Source organism: Pteropus alecto, unplaced genomic scaffold (genome assembly GCF_000325575.1).
Source record: "Pteropus alecto unplaced genomic scaffold, ASM32557v1 scaffold86, whole genome shotgun sequence".
Lineage (NCBI taxonomy): Eukaryota > Metazoa > Chordata > Mammalia > Chiroptera > Pteropodidae > Pteropus > Pteropus alecto.
Genome location: NW_006442109.1, coordinates 14,770,402 through 14,786,145, shown reverse-complemented (window position 1 = coordinate 14,786,145; position 15,744 = coordinate 14,770,402). Strand labels below are relative to the sequence as shown.

The following is a 15,744-nucleotide window of genomic DNA, read 5'->3' as shown; positions in this document are numbered from 1 at the left end:
CAACATGACCCGTGGGAGAAGATCCCGCAGATAACCATCTTACCCTGAGAAATCAAATGCAAGTTCTGTAGAATCTTTCTTTCTAAGACTTCAAACTTGAATTCTGTGACATCGCAGAAAGTCACAAAACACAAGTCAACCCCTAGTTTGGGTTTTATAAGAAGATAAATTGACATCCATGCAAGACTGCCTGATAAAACATAAGACCCTTTATTTTTATTTACTAAATCTGGCAACGCTACATCCGTGAGTCCCCAAACCTTCCATCTTCTTTGATTTCTTGAATAACTAAAGTTCCTTTAATGTATGGGACTGAACACCCAAGGATATCTGAGGTCTTAGAGAGATGTCACATGGGGCCATACAGAAAATTAAAAAACAAACGAACAAAACAAAAAAACCTCCCATTGAAAAGTAGAGTGTCTCTTTCAGTAGACTTTTCCCATTGGGTGGATTTGGGAGTCTTCTTTCAAAGTCATACACTTCTATGTCAGATATCTGTTTTAATAGCCAATCAAAAAAGACAAACTCTTAAAACCAATAGGTGATAAAACCCACTCTGAGCACTCACTGTTTGCTAAGCATTGCATTAGGTGCTTTATGCATATTATCTTGTTTTATCCTCACTATATCCTTAAAGATAACTATTTTTTTATCTTCAATGTAAAGATGAGGAATCTGAAACTTAGAGATGTTATAAAATTTGTTCCAGGTCACTTACATGATAAATGGAAGGGCCAGGATGGTGGCGATGACGATGATGGTGGTGGTAATGATGAAGACAGCTAACAATTGTCGAGAAGGAATCTGAAACTTAGAGATGTTATAAAATTTGTTTAGGTCACTTACATGGTAAATGGAAGGGCCAGGATGGTGGCGATGACAATGATGGTGGTGGTAATGATGAAGACAACTAACAATTGTCGAGCATATCTTTTGTGCCAGCCAATGTGCAGAGTGTGCTACGTTCATTAACTCATTCGATTATCACACCGTCTTTTCTGGTTAGTACTCTCATTAGCTCCATTTGAAAGAGGAGGAAACTCATTCACTCTTGGTCAGCTGACTTCAAAGCACTGACTACTATTAACCAGCACTGCTTCTGATCTCGTCTCTCCGCCCACTGGTTCTGGGCATCCCACTCCTAGCCCTTCTATTGTAGATTGCTGAGCACATTTGTAAATCCAGCTGCCTCCTAAAATATTAACCTTGGACCTGGCTTATTTGTTTTTGGAAGGTGATACATGGTAAACCCTTAGCAGGCCGATGTCTGGTTGACCTGAGTCCCTACTTTAAGTCTGGCAAATTTTGTGTTTTCAGGTCTTGAAAATATACTTCTTACAAGTTTTATGCAATTTACTCCCAGGAGCTGACACATAGCCAGAAAAATAGCACGAGCTAAAACTTTCTCAATCTTACCTCCAAGAAGCACTTGGTTTTTGCTGAGCTCAGTCTTGGAGAAACTTCCAGCCAGTCAAAGAGACAAGTCTGGCCTCCCACTGATATGACAAATATGTTTTCTGTCCAATGGTGCTGATGCCACAGATCCTCTTTAGTAACTACCAGAGTGCCTGGCACATAATAAGCACCCCCTAAATATCTGATCAATGTTAACTGAATGCGTACGAAGGACCTTGAGTGCCAAGAGTCCTTGCTGGGATCCTCCTATAAGCACAACCCTTCCCTGCCTGGAGTCTGTGTGCAAAGGCAAGCCCTGGGACAGTGGTCATAATGTGATCCCTGGAGCCGGGTGAGTGGACTGTTAACCAGATTAATATGTGTGCAATCAGTGGCAGTGGGGAAAGAAGGTTTCACATGTGAGGGAGAGAAGTCATTTTATTTGGGCTCCTGTAGCATTATTGTTGACTTTCCTTTATTTCACGTGATTTCTCTGATGACTGTACATAAACAGATACTGCCAAGTTGGATTCTCTGACTTTTGTGGTAGAGACTAAACTTGCATAAACCCTTGTGGGCATCCTCTGGGGAATGAGGCTACTTTGTGGAGTTCCTTGGCAGGAGCCCTAGATAAGAGATGCTTTTCTAGTTTCAAGCCGTAGCATGTGATGGTGGTTTTGGAGCTGAAAATGAGAATGAAATGGTAAATTTAGTTAGTAAACATTTTGTTACTAACATTTTGTCTCCAATAAGAGTTATTATTACAGTTTCTGCTGGCTTAAGACAGTGAAGGTCCAAAAAGCCAGCATAACTGAGACTTCAACCCTATAAGATCATCAGATTTGTCCAGACATTTGGACATTATTCTATTGATATTGTATAATTATTTTTATGTCAGGTTGCTAAGGTATTGTCTGGGTTTTGTGCTTCTATCTAGCTATTGTCCATCATTATTTTTTTTGCTTATACTTTCAAGCCTTTATCAATTACAAGTGAGCCAATTAAAGCAGAAACCCTTGATGTAAGGATATAAAGCACCATCACACAGTATTTGACCTCTGAAAGGCTCCGAGGGCAAAAAGGTGAGTTAATCAGCAAAAACTCACTGTTAGAGTCTGTAAAAGAGTGTATCATTGAAACTTATTAATGCTGCTACAAATGAGTTGATCTTCCCCGATACATTCACTCCCCTGATCCTCCTGAAATCCATCCTGACAATCTGTTTCTGCAGCTAGTGACGGAGACACAAATGCTGGCTATCGAGACTTTCCAGATTGCTTTCAACATTCCAAATGCCAAACCGTCAGAGTTTTTAAAATTACTTTTGATTTGCCAAATACCACAACATCAGGACATGTAGATTAGGAGATGCCAGTTACAAGACATTTCTGTGTGTGCTTTTTTTTTTTTTTGCCTTGTTGTTTTCTGTGGGCTCATTGGTGGTATTTTTTGACTGTTCAGTCCAAGAGAAAGAAAATGCACTAGAGACATGGACATAGTCTTAACCATGGCATCATCTAGAAGTTATAAACCCTGAGGCTGAAAAGCAGCATTTGAAGTGATTCTACAGCATTGCCTTTGGATAATTAGGTCTGGCTTTCCAGTTACTTCCTGAACACTTGCAGATATATGAGCGATTGGTTATGTTAGGTGGGGGCTACTTTGGAGTCATCTGCATCAGAAGAAAAGTCTAAACCTCAGTAGAGAGGATTTTATTTTAGTCACATAAGTAACCATGCAATGATAATATGGGGTGTAAATGTTTTCATGGGGGAAACAACACATGGGAGGGACTCTGGCTAAGTTAGGGTTAGGTTTGGCTGCATGTGACCAAAACTCCAAAATAACAGTGCCTCACATGGGGTGGAAGTTTATTTCTCTCACATAGATAAAAGCAGGAGGTAGGCAGTACAGAATGTACAGTAGCTCCATGAAGTCATTAGGAAACAAACCCAATCTCTTTTCGGTTCAAGATTCTACCATCCCTATGGTGTGGCCTGTGCCTTTATGTCCAGCTTGGTAGCTAGAAAGTTGGTCATCATATTCAAATGGAGGGAGAAAGGCACGTCCTTTCCCTAGAGGATCACATCCCAGAAGTTGCAAACATTTCCACCTTCATATCATTGGACAAAACTTAGCCAAATGGCCACACCCAGCTACAAAAGATGCTGGGAAATGTAGTCCTTATCCCAAGTGCGATATGCTCAGCTTAAAAATTAAGGGTTCTGGTACAGGGAAGAAAGGAGAGAATGGATATTAGATGTCTGCCATAGACACTGATCATCAGTGGCCATGCATGTCAGAAAAGGCCTCTTGAAGAGTGTGAGCACAGAATGAAATATGATTAAGGACTCGTCCAGATGAAAAGGATGTAGGGGAGTAAGCAGGGGAGTGGCAGTACATGTGAGGACATAAAAGAGACTAAGTATGTCATGTTGGAGGAATTGAAAAGTGCTCCTTCTGGTTGGATTATAGAATGGAGGCAGAGAATTCACTCCCTAGATGAAGCTCGTTAGGGTCCTCATTCTCCAATCATGTTCTCAGGGATCTGGCTCTCTCCTTTGTCTCCCGCTTCATCCGATCTTCTAAGTTTAAAGTGAATGGCCAATCTCTCCAGGGCAGGAAAGGGAAGAGCAAATAGAATACCATCTCCGTGTTAAGAAGGCCTCCTACTTTTTTCTCAAAATAAGAGGGAGTACGTTTCTTCATCCAGAGTGAAAAACAAAGCATCTTAGTATTGGAAAGGCCCCAGGGTGGGTTAAGGGAGAGGGAAAGCATCTCCCTTAACCCAAGAGGTTCCTACTACCCCTTGGAGATAACCAACCTCCTTCTATTAATATGGCAACCATTACAGGTGGGGATCTGTGAACCAGGAGACCAGGGGTCACTGGGAGATACAAAGGCATCTTCCAAGTCAGCTTGTCCAAGACTGCCACATGCTCCCCCAGCCCCACCAATTCATTCATTTTCCAGTATCCCCTGTCTCCATGAGTGTACCTTCATACAGCCCAGTGCTCAAGTGAGAAACTACATTAGCAGAGCATCTTCATTTCCTTCACCCCTCACATCCAACCACTCAGATGCCTCAATAGCTCTCACATCTGCCTTCTCCTCTCCATCTCCACTGCCCCATGCTAGTCCAAGCTACTACCTCCTCTCCTGACTTACAACAGTGTTTGTCCGTCTGGTTCCCCTGCACCCACTCAGACCCCTCTACTACCTGATCATGCCACAGCTAGTGTCATCATTCCACAGCACAAGATGGTCATGAGCCCTCTCTCTGGCCACTTACAACCCTAAGGGGCTTTCTCTCCGTGGCCCACACAGCGCTAAAGCATCGGGTCCATACCTCTCCTGCTTTATCACGTCGCATTCCCTCCCATTCTCCCTCCAGCCCAGCCATCTAGGTCAACTTTCAGCTCCGACGACATTATACTCCCTTCTGTCGCGGGGCTTTCCTGCAAGCCGCAGGGCTCCTCCCTTCTCCCTGTGAACGCTGGTTGTTTTCCTCTTCTCAGCTCTCATTGCTTTCTCAGAGAAGTCGTTCCTAAACTCCCAGTCTGCTAAGCACGCTCCTCTCGCATTTCTTGTGTTTCTTTTCTTTTGTATCCTTGCTGCTTTGTGATTTCACATCCACTGGCCATTTGACTCACATCTCCCTTGCTACATCACCCACAGGAGTCCGTGGGTTCCCCGTGCTCTAGAACCAGAAGCACAGGCATAATCTCAGGACAAGGAAAGTGGGACTCACAACGGTGCCCTGTGTTACTGGCCAAATGTAGTGTGATAAAGTATCTGGTTCCTTTTATTATGAAACCCTGAAACTGGGAAAATTTCCTCTGATTTTACCTTTTCGTTAGATAATTTACTATGTCTCCCAATTTGTAGCCACAGTGAAAAATGGAAATACTTGGAAGGCACTAGTGGGAATTTAATATTTTAAAGACAGAGTAAACCTCAAAAACCTAAAGAAGCATGCATATTTTCAGAAAGACACACAAGAAAGGACTTCAGACCAATTTCCCATCTTAACCCATAACCCTAATGAAACAATGAAAGAGTCTGTGCTGGGGTCTTTTGGGTCAATGGATGCTGTTCCCAGAGGTGGGCTCAGATATCGGGGCTCCTCATTCTCCTGGCAGGTTTCTGTTTTTAAGGTTCACAGTGTCAAAATGTAACCAAGGAATTTTTAATCGTTGATCCAGCCAAAGGGCTACAAAGGTTTCAGATTAGCTCTGGAAACGTGTCCTCTTTGCATATTTAGAGGGAAAATAATCCTTTCTAATATTTCCAGGTAAGAGGAATATTTTAAGTTGAGATCCTAAATGGATATTATTTTATATTAATTTTGCTATTGCTTTATACTAATATAAATTAATAACCCCAAATTTCTCTCCTGTGAGTGTGAGTTAGGATGGTGTTACTTCAATGTCCCTTAATTGTTTTGCGACCCAGAGCATTTCTGCTCCAGCTCCAGCAGGGATTCGAAGGTCGAGGGTCTCAGGAGAGTTGCCTATGGAGAGGCACCTGTGGGAAGAAGAGTTTGCTTGCATTCTTCTGTCTCCCACATTCTCACTTGGGAACAAACATCATACCCATTACACTCACCAGAGGTTACAAACTGGCAGCCTACAAACAAATTAGTCCTTTAGATATATTTTGTTTGGCTAGAAGGATGTTTCATTTTAAGTTGTTATTTTATTTTTTACCATTTGAAAATGGTAAATGTATTTGAATGCTTTTTTGGCAGGTAACGTCTGCTTCTGTTGAAATACATGTCATCTCTCTGGCTCCTGGGAATACTGAGTTGGAGACCCCCACATGGCTATGCCATATGCAGGGGGTTTGACTACATAGGGACCTGTCATGTGTGGGACATGTGATCTTGGATTAAACGAATGTATCGGTGACAATTAGAGGTCACAGACATAGGATCTCCAGGGGAGATGCCAGAGCTCTTTCTCCAGGCACATACAGAGGAAAGAGGAAAGGCCATGTGAGGACATAGCAAGAGGACTGCTGATGTGTAAGCAGAGGAAAGAGGCCTTACCAGAACCCAACCCTTTCTGGCACCTTGATCTTGGACTTCTGGCCTCCACAACTGTGAGAAATAAATGTCTGTTCTTTAAGCCCACTCCATCTGTGATATTTTGTTATGTCAGCCTGAGCAGGCTGATACTATCTTTCTTTGCCCTGGCGACTCTAGCTTATTTTATGGAAAGGTATCTCTGATTTGAGAGCATCATCTAGGATCTTCTTTCAGTTCAGGCAATGGAGATCTGGTTAGAGTTTTAAAGATATTTCAAAAAAAGAAAAGAGTGAATTACCATGTATGGCACACAGGGAGGTGATTAGTTTCATGTTTAAACATTTTACATAGTAAATTTCCTCCAGATCTTAAAAAAATGTTTTCTTCAATGTCTTCAAGACTCAATGTCAAAGAATTAATGGGGATTGAATCGTTTCTAAACCACAAACAAACAAACAAAGAAGCAAACTCATTAATTCTTGGGGCTGGAGAGGAATGGGAAGACACATTCATTCGAGAGCCTAAACTGGAAAGGGAAGACCCACTGAGAAGAGAAAATGGGAGGAAAGATCCCTCTCCTCATTCTGGTAATGTGAGGTCCACAGTCCTTATTTCTTCTCACCTCAGAGCGCAGGGGTTTCTTAGGTAGAAGGGGCTGTTATGATATTATGTACTAATAGTTCAATGAGAACGTTCCTTCTCCCAGAATTTTATTCTCCACACAGCCAGAATAATTTTCTATAAATCAGATCACCTGCCTCCCCTGCCCAAAACACTCCAAACAGCTTCTTATCACACCTAGAACGAAATCCATGTTTCCTGCAGCCAGAAGGCCAGCAGATCTGGGCCTGACCACCACACTGAACCCATCTCCTGTCACTGTGTATGCCTCACACTCTGCTCCAGCTACATTGATTTCTTTCTGCTCCATGTATGCACAGAACTCACCAGGCCCAGAGTCTGCAAATTCTCTGCCCTCTGCCAGGAAGGCCCTTCTTCCAGACCGTTGCTTCTTTTGATCCCTCAAGGCTCTGCTAAATTGTTACTTCCTCAGCAAGGTCTTTCCTGACCACCCAGTATAAACCAGCCACCCTGTCTCCTGCATACCCTACCCTCGTGAGCATTTATGTGTAGATTCATTTGATTTATTGCTTATCTTCTATCTCTCCTGCTAGAATATAAGGTCTGTGGGGGCAAGGACCTTGTCTAGAATAGCTGCAGGCATATAGCAGAAGTTTGCTAGATATATGTTGAATGAATGAATGAACAGGTCAGCCTCCCAAGGACAGAGGGGGAATGGGGTATGTGAGGGTGTGAATGATGCAACTGTATGCTTTTTTCCCTTTAAGAATGATTGATACTTCATTCTGTCCATCCATGGTTCCTAAAAACTTCAGAATAAAGTGACCTTCACACTCAAGGAGAGAACAAGCCATCCCAACGGGTCTTAGGACCAGCTCCCTTCCTCTCACACTGTTTTTTTCTAGAGGCTTGACGTTTCCGAGATCTTTTGGGTGTCTCCCAGGAGACAGGGACCCAAGTGCGCATCTACTTGCCCAGGCCATATCTACTGTAGAGCAGCATCTCCTAGGGCAGTCATCAAGAGGCTTGGAGCACCTTCAGTCTCTGCTCTCTCTACGTGCCCCATAACAAATCTACTTCTTTTATCCTCGCAACTTGACCCAGGAAGAGGTGAAAGTCTATATCCAGGGACTCCTGGAAAGGGAGAGTCGAGCCGTGGAACCAGTGGACACAGGGGCATTGGTAGGCCTGAGAGGCTGGAAACAGTGCTACTGTGTGATCTTTCTAGACTGTTCTCATTGAAAAATCCAAAATGAACTTCTCTTCCCAAGTCCAGAAATGATCAACACTCACACCTCCCTGCAGGGCATCCCCACATCCTTAGTTCTGGGAGAAAGTATAGTACTTTCAGAAGCAGTGGCTACATGCCAGCTACTGAGCTAAGTGCTTTCTGCAAGTTATCTCATTTAATTGGCATTCTGCTTTAGAGATATGCATTATCATCTTCCACTTTACACATGAGGAGATTGAGGTTGAGGGATATAAAGTACTTTTCTCCAATTCACGTGCTTTGCAGGTGGTCAGGACTATAATGAAAGTACTAACCACTATGTTATTTAGCCAATTTAAACCAATTTGGCCAATTTAAACCAGTTACCTACATAACTTTAAAAAAAAAAAACAACTCAGGTTTATTGAAGCATAATTTGCATATCATAAAATTCTCCTGCTGTACAGGTGCAACTCAATGATTTTTTTTTTTTATAACTTACAGACTTGTGCAACCATTACACAATCCAGTTTTATTTATTTATTTTTTTAGGTGAGGCAACCAGCCCTTGGTTGACCTCACAGATTGCAAGGACCTTGTCAGTTTACAATCCCTTATTTTTTTTTTTAATTTTTTGTGCCTACAGCACCTGGTCTTCCATTCAAGTACTAACCAGGCCCGACCCTGCTTAGCTTCCGAGATCAAACAGGATTGGGCTTGTTCAGGGTAGCATGGCCATAGACCACAATCCAGTTTTAAAACATCTCCACTATCCCAAAATATATCCTCCTGTCCACTTGCAGTTAATCCCCACACCTACCCTCAGTCCGAGGCAACTGCTGGTCTATCTTCTGTCTCTAAAAATGAAATCATCCTGCGTTATCTTTTATTTTACAAAAAGCTACGTTTGTTTTGTGGAGACCGTTTAGTTAATTCTCAAATTCAATTCAGAGGTGTACTTTGGATGAACACAAGAAGACAGGGATTGCACTTCCCACTTCTGCAGGAGGCCTGGAGGGAAAGTGTTTTTGTTTGTTTGTTTGTTTGTTTGTTTGTTTGTTTGTTAACTATTCCAGACTTCCGAGGACACAGACCTGAGAACTACCAGGCTGGGTTGGGGGAAATCATACATGTTGATTTCTCTATTCTTTTACTTCTTAAAACATGTGAAATAGCTGATCTTAATTTATGGGCTTCCAGTCCAAATAGTTTCAGGAATAGCTCCGTTTTAAATAAAATACAGAGAGCAAAATGAAGCCCTACAAGTCCAATTGAAAAAAAAAAAAATGTAATCCTAAGGGCCAACCTAAAGCCCCATCAGTCGTCCCCTTTCACCCAGTAAGGAAGCTGCTCCCTGCCAAGGGTAGCCGATAGCTAGGATTCCACTCCCTGTCATCCCCTCCCCTGAACTGCTCATTATGACTGTGAAAACTTGCAATATCAGCTTTCGCTCCAGACCCAAATCTTTCTAGGGATCTTGCTCTCTCACTTCTGGACCCTCCATTACTCCCTAAGATGCTATTCTCTGTGGCAAAGGCCCAAGGTACCTCCCCATGGTGGACACAAAAGAGGGAGCTGAACCGTTTCCTCTATCCCCCTCCCCTGCCAGCATCCCCGTTCCCCCGAACGAAATTCCTATTCCAACCAGAAGGAGAACAAAAACCTCTATTCCATGACCATGCTGCCCATTCTCACCCTTCTCATACCCACTCCTCTTCTTACTAGGAACAATTATTGGCACAAGTGGAGGGGTATAACCCAGCGAGGGGATGCTTTCCCTCCACAAAGATCTCAGGGGTGTCTTTTCTTTACCAAGACGGACCTGGAAACAAGCCAGTTTCAAGTTTTATTCACAAATTTCTCTGGTGCAAGGGCTTGGGGAAAGACTGACTAGAGGCTTAACAACAACAATAATGACAACCATAATAATAATAGCTAATACTTATGAAGCGTGGACTATGTGGCATGCTCTGTTTTACCTGTTTTTTTTTTCCTCGTATAATGCTCAGAATAACTCTTTAAGATCAGTAGTATTATTAGCCTCATTTTACAGAAAGCTATTAGTATTATTAGTACAGATATTATTAGCATAGAAATTATACAGAATTATTATTAAATTATTAGTAGCACAGACTTTTTATTATACTTTTATTAAAGTGTAGAAATTATTAGTAAAAAATACTATCAATACTATTATAGTACAGAAATTATTATTACTGCATTGCAAAAATTAGTACAAAAATAGTATCATGCTATTGTAGTATAGAAATTATTATTATAATACAGTAGTTATAGTACAAAAATGACATCGGTATTATTATTATAGTATAGAAATTATTAATACAGAAAATCATATCAGTTTTTATTGGTTCCATTTTTTAGAAAACTGAAGCTTAGAGAGGTTAAGCAAACTTGCCTAAGGTTATAGAGTTAGCAGTGGAGCGAGCTGAATTCACTCAGCTCTTAACCACTAAGCAATACTCACTCTCCCCACCACCAGTTGTCCCCACTGCAAGGGATGCGTGTGGGGAGGAGGAGGATTTGAGCTGGGACTATAACAAATAATCACAGTGACTGAAGGAGAAAGAACTCCAGGTACTTTCTGGTGACCTAGAACCAATAGGGTAGTGGGTAACTAATTAACCTGGGAAATATTCCCACATCCTGTGTTCAGGAGAAAAATCATTTTAAAAGTTAGAAATGAGTTGGAACAATGTTGCATTGAAGCTAAGCTTATGCAACAGGTATTTTTTGAATATAGATTTACACTAGACTTTTCATTTTGCTTTTGACAGTTATGTTGGATTATATTAGCTTTATAGTTACTTTATTCTAGGGTTTGTTTGGTGAATGAGCCCAAATCTCAGTCTCACAGGTCAGGGAGGAGCGTGGAAAGAGCTCAGGCTGGGAGTTGCTTTGGGAAGAATCTCTGGGGCAGCAGACGTGCTGGAAGAGAGGGGTTCTTTCCATGTGAGGTTGTGGGGAGCCCAGAGCTGGACTGAAGAGAAGAACCGGAAGAAGAAGCAAGAAGAACCTATTGGATCTGCAGCAGAAACAGAGTGGTATGTGTGCATCTTCCAGTAGAGACCACTGGAGTTTCTACTAAGGGAAATTTACAAATAGTTCAGCTGGGAGCATAATGAGGGGCATGAAATTACTGAGAGTATTAACGAGAATTTTTACAGTTCTCAAACTCAGCACAACTGCACCACTTCTCCTTCAAAGCAGAGGAAAGACAAAAGTATAGGAAATATTTTCATTCTGTCACCCTCAAAGGAGTGAAATCACCTCTCTCCACCAGAGGAATAAAATGCTCTGTCTGTGTCTCTCCTAGGTCCACACTTCTGGGTGGAATCTACTGCAGACCTTGCTTGAGTGGGTAGGAGACAAAGCTGGGGAAGAGAAGAGGGGAGAATTGAGACAGAATGAGAGAGGAGGAGCCGAGGGGAGGGGCGGGGGATGGGGGAAGGAGAGGGCTTCCAAAGCATGAGCTGGTTGTCCAGCTCTGTACTTGGATCCAGCTTCACTGCTCCTCCCTGAGCGTGGAGATCACACTGGAGAGAGTCAGGGCTCCTGAGTGGAAAGGGACGGAGTTTGGTAAAATGAGAGGTCAGCGTGGAAGGTTGGAGCAGACGGTGTAACATTAGTAATGGTAAAGGAGATTTTGGAAATTCTCTGGAACAGAAAAGACTTGCTGGAGCATTGTGCATCTGAGAAATAGTTTCCAGTTATTGCTAAAGCTGTTTCTTCCGGTCAGAATTCATGACTACTCTGGGGCCTGGTTTTCAGACCAATCAAAAGAAACGGCATCTCCTTCCCTGCACTCTGCTGCCATCTGCTATGGAGTGGCCTGAGGGGGAATCTGGGCATCAGAGGTGAGAAGGCACAGGAGAGCCCTCAGTGGAGTTGCCTCAGGCCTTTCTGGACTTTCCTCTGTTGACATTAAAATTATCCTTGAAACCATCCAGAAGGGACTTCACTCAGCCTTTTTCAGAGAAGAAAATCAATCAAAAATTAAAAAGTGAGGAAAACCAATTAAGTACACTTACCCTCTGTTTTAGCCATATTACTTTGAGTGAGGTAGGGTGAGGCCAGATGCATGTCAAGAGAGAGCAACCGGAAGACTGTTATGGTTGGGTTATACTCATAGCTCCCTGGGGAGAAACAGCAGCAGCACAGGGCCACTCAGGGGAAACGCTAAGGTCAGTCGCTAGGTGGAAGGAGAAAAGGAAACCGTGGGCAACTGCCTCATCGTGGTTGCTGTGAGAAGGCAGGGTAGAAAGGCTTAGAATTGACCAACTTGAATAATTTCGGAGGTCTCTGGGGCATAGGGGCTCCCCCTGATTGACTGGTACCTGGCCCTGGGGCAGTTAGAGTGGCTATATAGTGGCCTGGAGCGTGAGAACCTGATGAGGGAGGAGGGTTGGGGTGTGTGGACTTACTTGACTGCATGAGAAGGGGATGAGCCTTTAGCCAGGCCCTCAAAACTTAGTCAAGATGGTATTTTTAAAAACGTATTTTACCTTGTGAAATGAATACCTCATTTCCATATTTTAGGGGCCGTAAACCTGGGAACATGTAAAAGTTTCTCCGCTTAAAGCTAAATTTGTGGAATTCTGAGCCATTACCTGCTGTCTCCTATTTGCATGCAAGAGTTATTTAAGCCATTGGTGGATGGCTGTCTCCATGTCTCAGGAAAGGGCCTGGAAATCTATTTGTTTGGAAGCCACAGCCTCCTTCCAGGTGTTCCTATTATTGTTAGAGAAGGAAGAGTTGGGGTCCAGCTATTGTGGGGCTCTGATCAGTAGGATAATGTCTCTCCCAAAGATGTCCATATCCTGACTCCTGAACTTAAGAATGTCACCTTACATGGCAAAAAGGAATTAAGGCTGCAGATGCGGGCCTGGAAATCTATTTGTTTGGAAGCCACAGCCTCCTTCCAGGTGTTCCTATTATTGTTAGAGAAGGAAGAGTTGGGGTCCAGCTATTGTGGGGCTCTGATCAGTAGGATAATGTCTCTCCTAAAGAAGTCCATATCCTGACTCCTGAACTTAAGAATGTCGCCTTACATGGCAAAAGGGAATTAAGGCTGCAGATGCAGTTAAGGTTGCTCATCAGCTGACCTTGAGATGGGGCCAATCTAATCATAAGAGTCCTTCAAAGTGAAAGAGGAAGACAGACAGAGGATCAGACAGATGCCATGTGAAAAGGATTCCCCAGCCCTCTTTCCCCTTCACACTCCCCAGCCCAGAACTGGATTCAGAGCAAGTGCCTGGTCTATACTTGATTGATTCACAGAGAGTTTACCTGAAATGATAGCCTAGAAAATTCATTGCAGAACATAAATGGAGAATCACTCCTCAGGGACTGTCATCTAAGAAGCAGAACAAAAATGTTCCTGCTGGGAAATTGAAATGCAAAAAGCAAACATGAGCAGGAAACACATCATTTATATGCAGCTTCTAGTGCTGATTCTGGTAATCCCCATTGTACCCCTGTAAGTTTATATGACCAGGGCATGCCTTTAATCACACTGTCTCTCAGTCATGCTGCTGTGATCACATGTAGGTGGAGACATCCTTCTGTGGCTTTATGACCGTCTGTTCTCCCTCCTGCAGTGATGAGAATTAACTTCATTATCGAAAAAAATTAAACAACTTTTAACTGAGGGAAGCTAAATAGCAACTGATATTTTGGGAGGCTCTCTTAAATTAGGACAGCTGAGTTTAATGGAAAAACAATCATGTTTCGTACTGAGTATCAGTTGCATATTGTTATATGCTGAATATCAGCCTAGAGAAAATTTTCCCTTTTGTTTCTTCCTTTTATTATATTTCTTCCTGGTTGCTTATATGAGTTATTATATAATTAAATTCCAAATGGCAAGGCATTACTGGGATTCTTTCATAACACAGAATTTCAGATTTTCCCCAATAGTCCTAAAGACCAGTACTCCTACCTCTTGGACCACTGTTTCTCATCTGGTGAAGAAGACAAGGTTCTTAAAGATTCTGTCAAGTTTTGGTGGGGTCATGTTCTCCAGGCGAATGCTCCTCAGTCTTTAAGGTACATAAAAATCAACTAGGAATCCTGTTAAAAGGCAGATTCTGTTTCATCGATCTGGTCTGGGACCCATGAATTTACATTCTAACACAGAAGTGGTGCTTATACTCCTTCCTGGTCCACAGACCACACTTTAGGTAACATGTTCTAGAATCGGGGCTCAGGGGAAAGTCAAGTTTCTGAAAGCTTGGCCAAAGATTCTCTTGCAGAAACAAATGTGATCTCTATCACTGGAGGTCAGAAATATTTTCAAATCCTGGATGGCCCTGCTCTAAAGGCATGACAAGCTGAGGATGATCTGACTTCTTGGAGGAAAAAATGGGTAGCGCCTCCTGCTCATCTTCATCCTCATCCTCCTCGTCCTCCTCCACCTCTTCCTCGTCCTCCTCATCTTCCTCCTCCTCCTCATCTTCCTCCTCCTCCTCCTCCTCCTCCTCCACCTCCTTCTCCTTCTCCTATTAACCTGGTAGATACCAGGGGATCAATAAATGTTAATATGCTCCCCTTCTGCCATCATTCTTATCTCTGTGATGGACTAGCTGTGTGACCTTAGGCAAATCGATGGAAATCTTGGAATAAACAAAGAACGTACCACATGTGATCTATAAGGCATCTGGTCCTGATGCACCTCACGACCTTTAGACCCCAGCAGTCCTTCAAAGCCATGCCACTGTGAGGCAGAGCTTCTTCGTCTTTTGGAATGCTTTAATGTGGGACCATCTCTCTGTCCAGGAACTTGTCATTTCTTTCATCATATTGGAACCAATAGCTCATGAAAGACAATTTGCAATCATAGACCTTTGCAATCATTTGGAATAGGAGCTTTAGGCTCCAAGAGAAAGAGCCCCAGAATTTCAGAGTTGGAAGGGTGGTAGCTTCTTCTCAGGGTACCTTAGGTGATGTCTACTGCCTGGGAGCTCTCCCTGGTGCTGCTTAAGATTTCTGTCTGCTTTCCTCGCAGAATCCTCTCTTGAATTTCTGCTCTTTTGTCTGAAAGATCAACCTAAATCCTTGCTTGTAAACGTGCCCTGTGTGGACTTTTCTGCTTGACTATACTATGTATTTATTACTAGCCAATACCTGGCACCTTTGGTCTTGCCTTGGACAAAATATTGAGGTCTTTAAACTCTATCTTTGGGGACAGATTTTCTAAACCATCAAACCTTGTTTTCCTTCCTTCCTTCCTTCCTTCCTTCCTTCCTTCCTTCCTTCCTTCCTTTCTTTCTTTTCTTTCTTTCTTTCTTACCATCTCTCTATCTCTGCTTTAATTTTGATGTTCTTGATCAGAAAAGGAAAAGAAAGTTCATCATAGCCATATTTTCACAAACAAAATAAGGTAGAGGCACATAGTATGTGCCTTGCACATAGCGAGTATTACTGCATACTTTTTAAAACTGACGTAAAATTTACATAAAATTAACTATTTAAAAGTGTACGATTCAGTGGCATTTCATTATACTAT

General features: G+C 42.5%; 1 long non-coding RNA gene across 1 annotated transcript; it reads left to right on the top strand.

The window, feature by feature from the left end:
* Window positions 1-845: 845 nt before the first annotated feature.
* Window positions 846-6,523, top strand: LOC112469572. Its single transcript, XR_003042686.1, has 3 exons — window positions 846-1,004; window positions 2,375-2,480; window positions 6,149-6,523. It is a non-coding gene; the product is annotated as an uncharacterized LOC112469572 (long non-coding RNA).
* The last annotated feature ends 9,221 nt before the right edge of the window (window positions 6,524-15,744 follow it).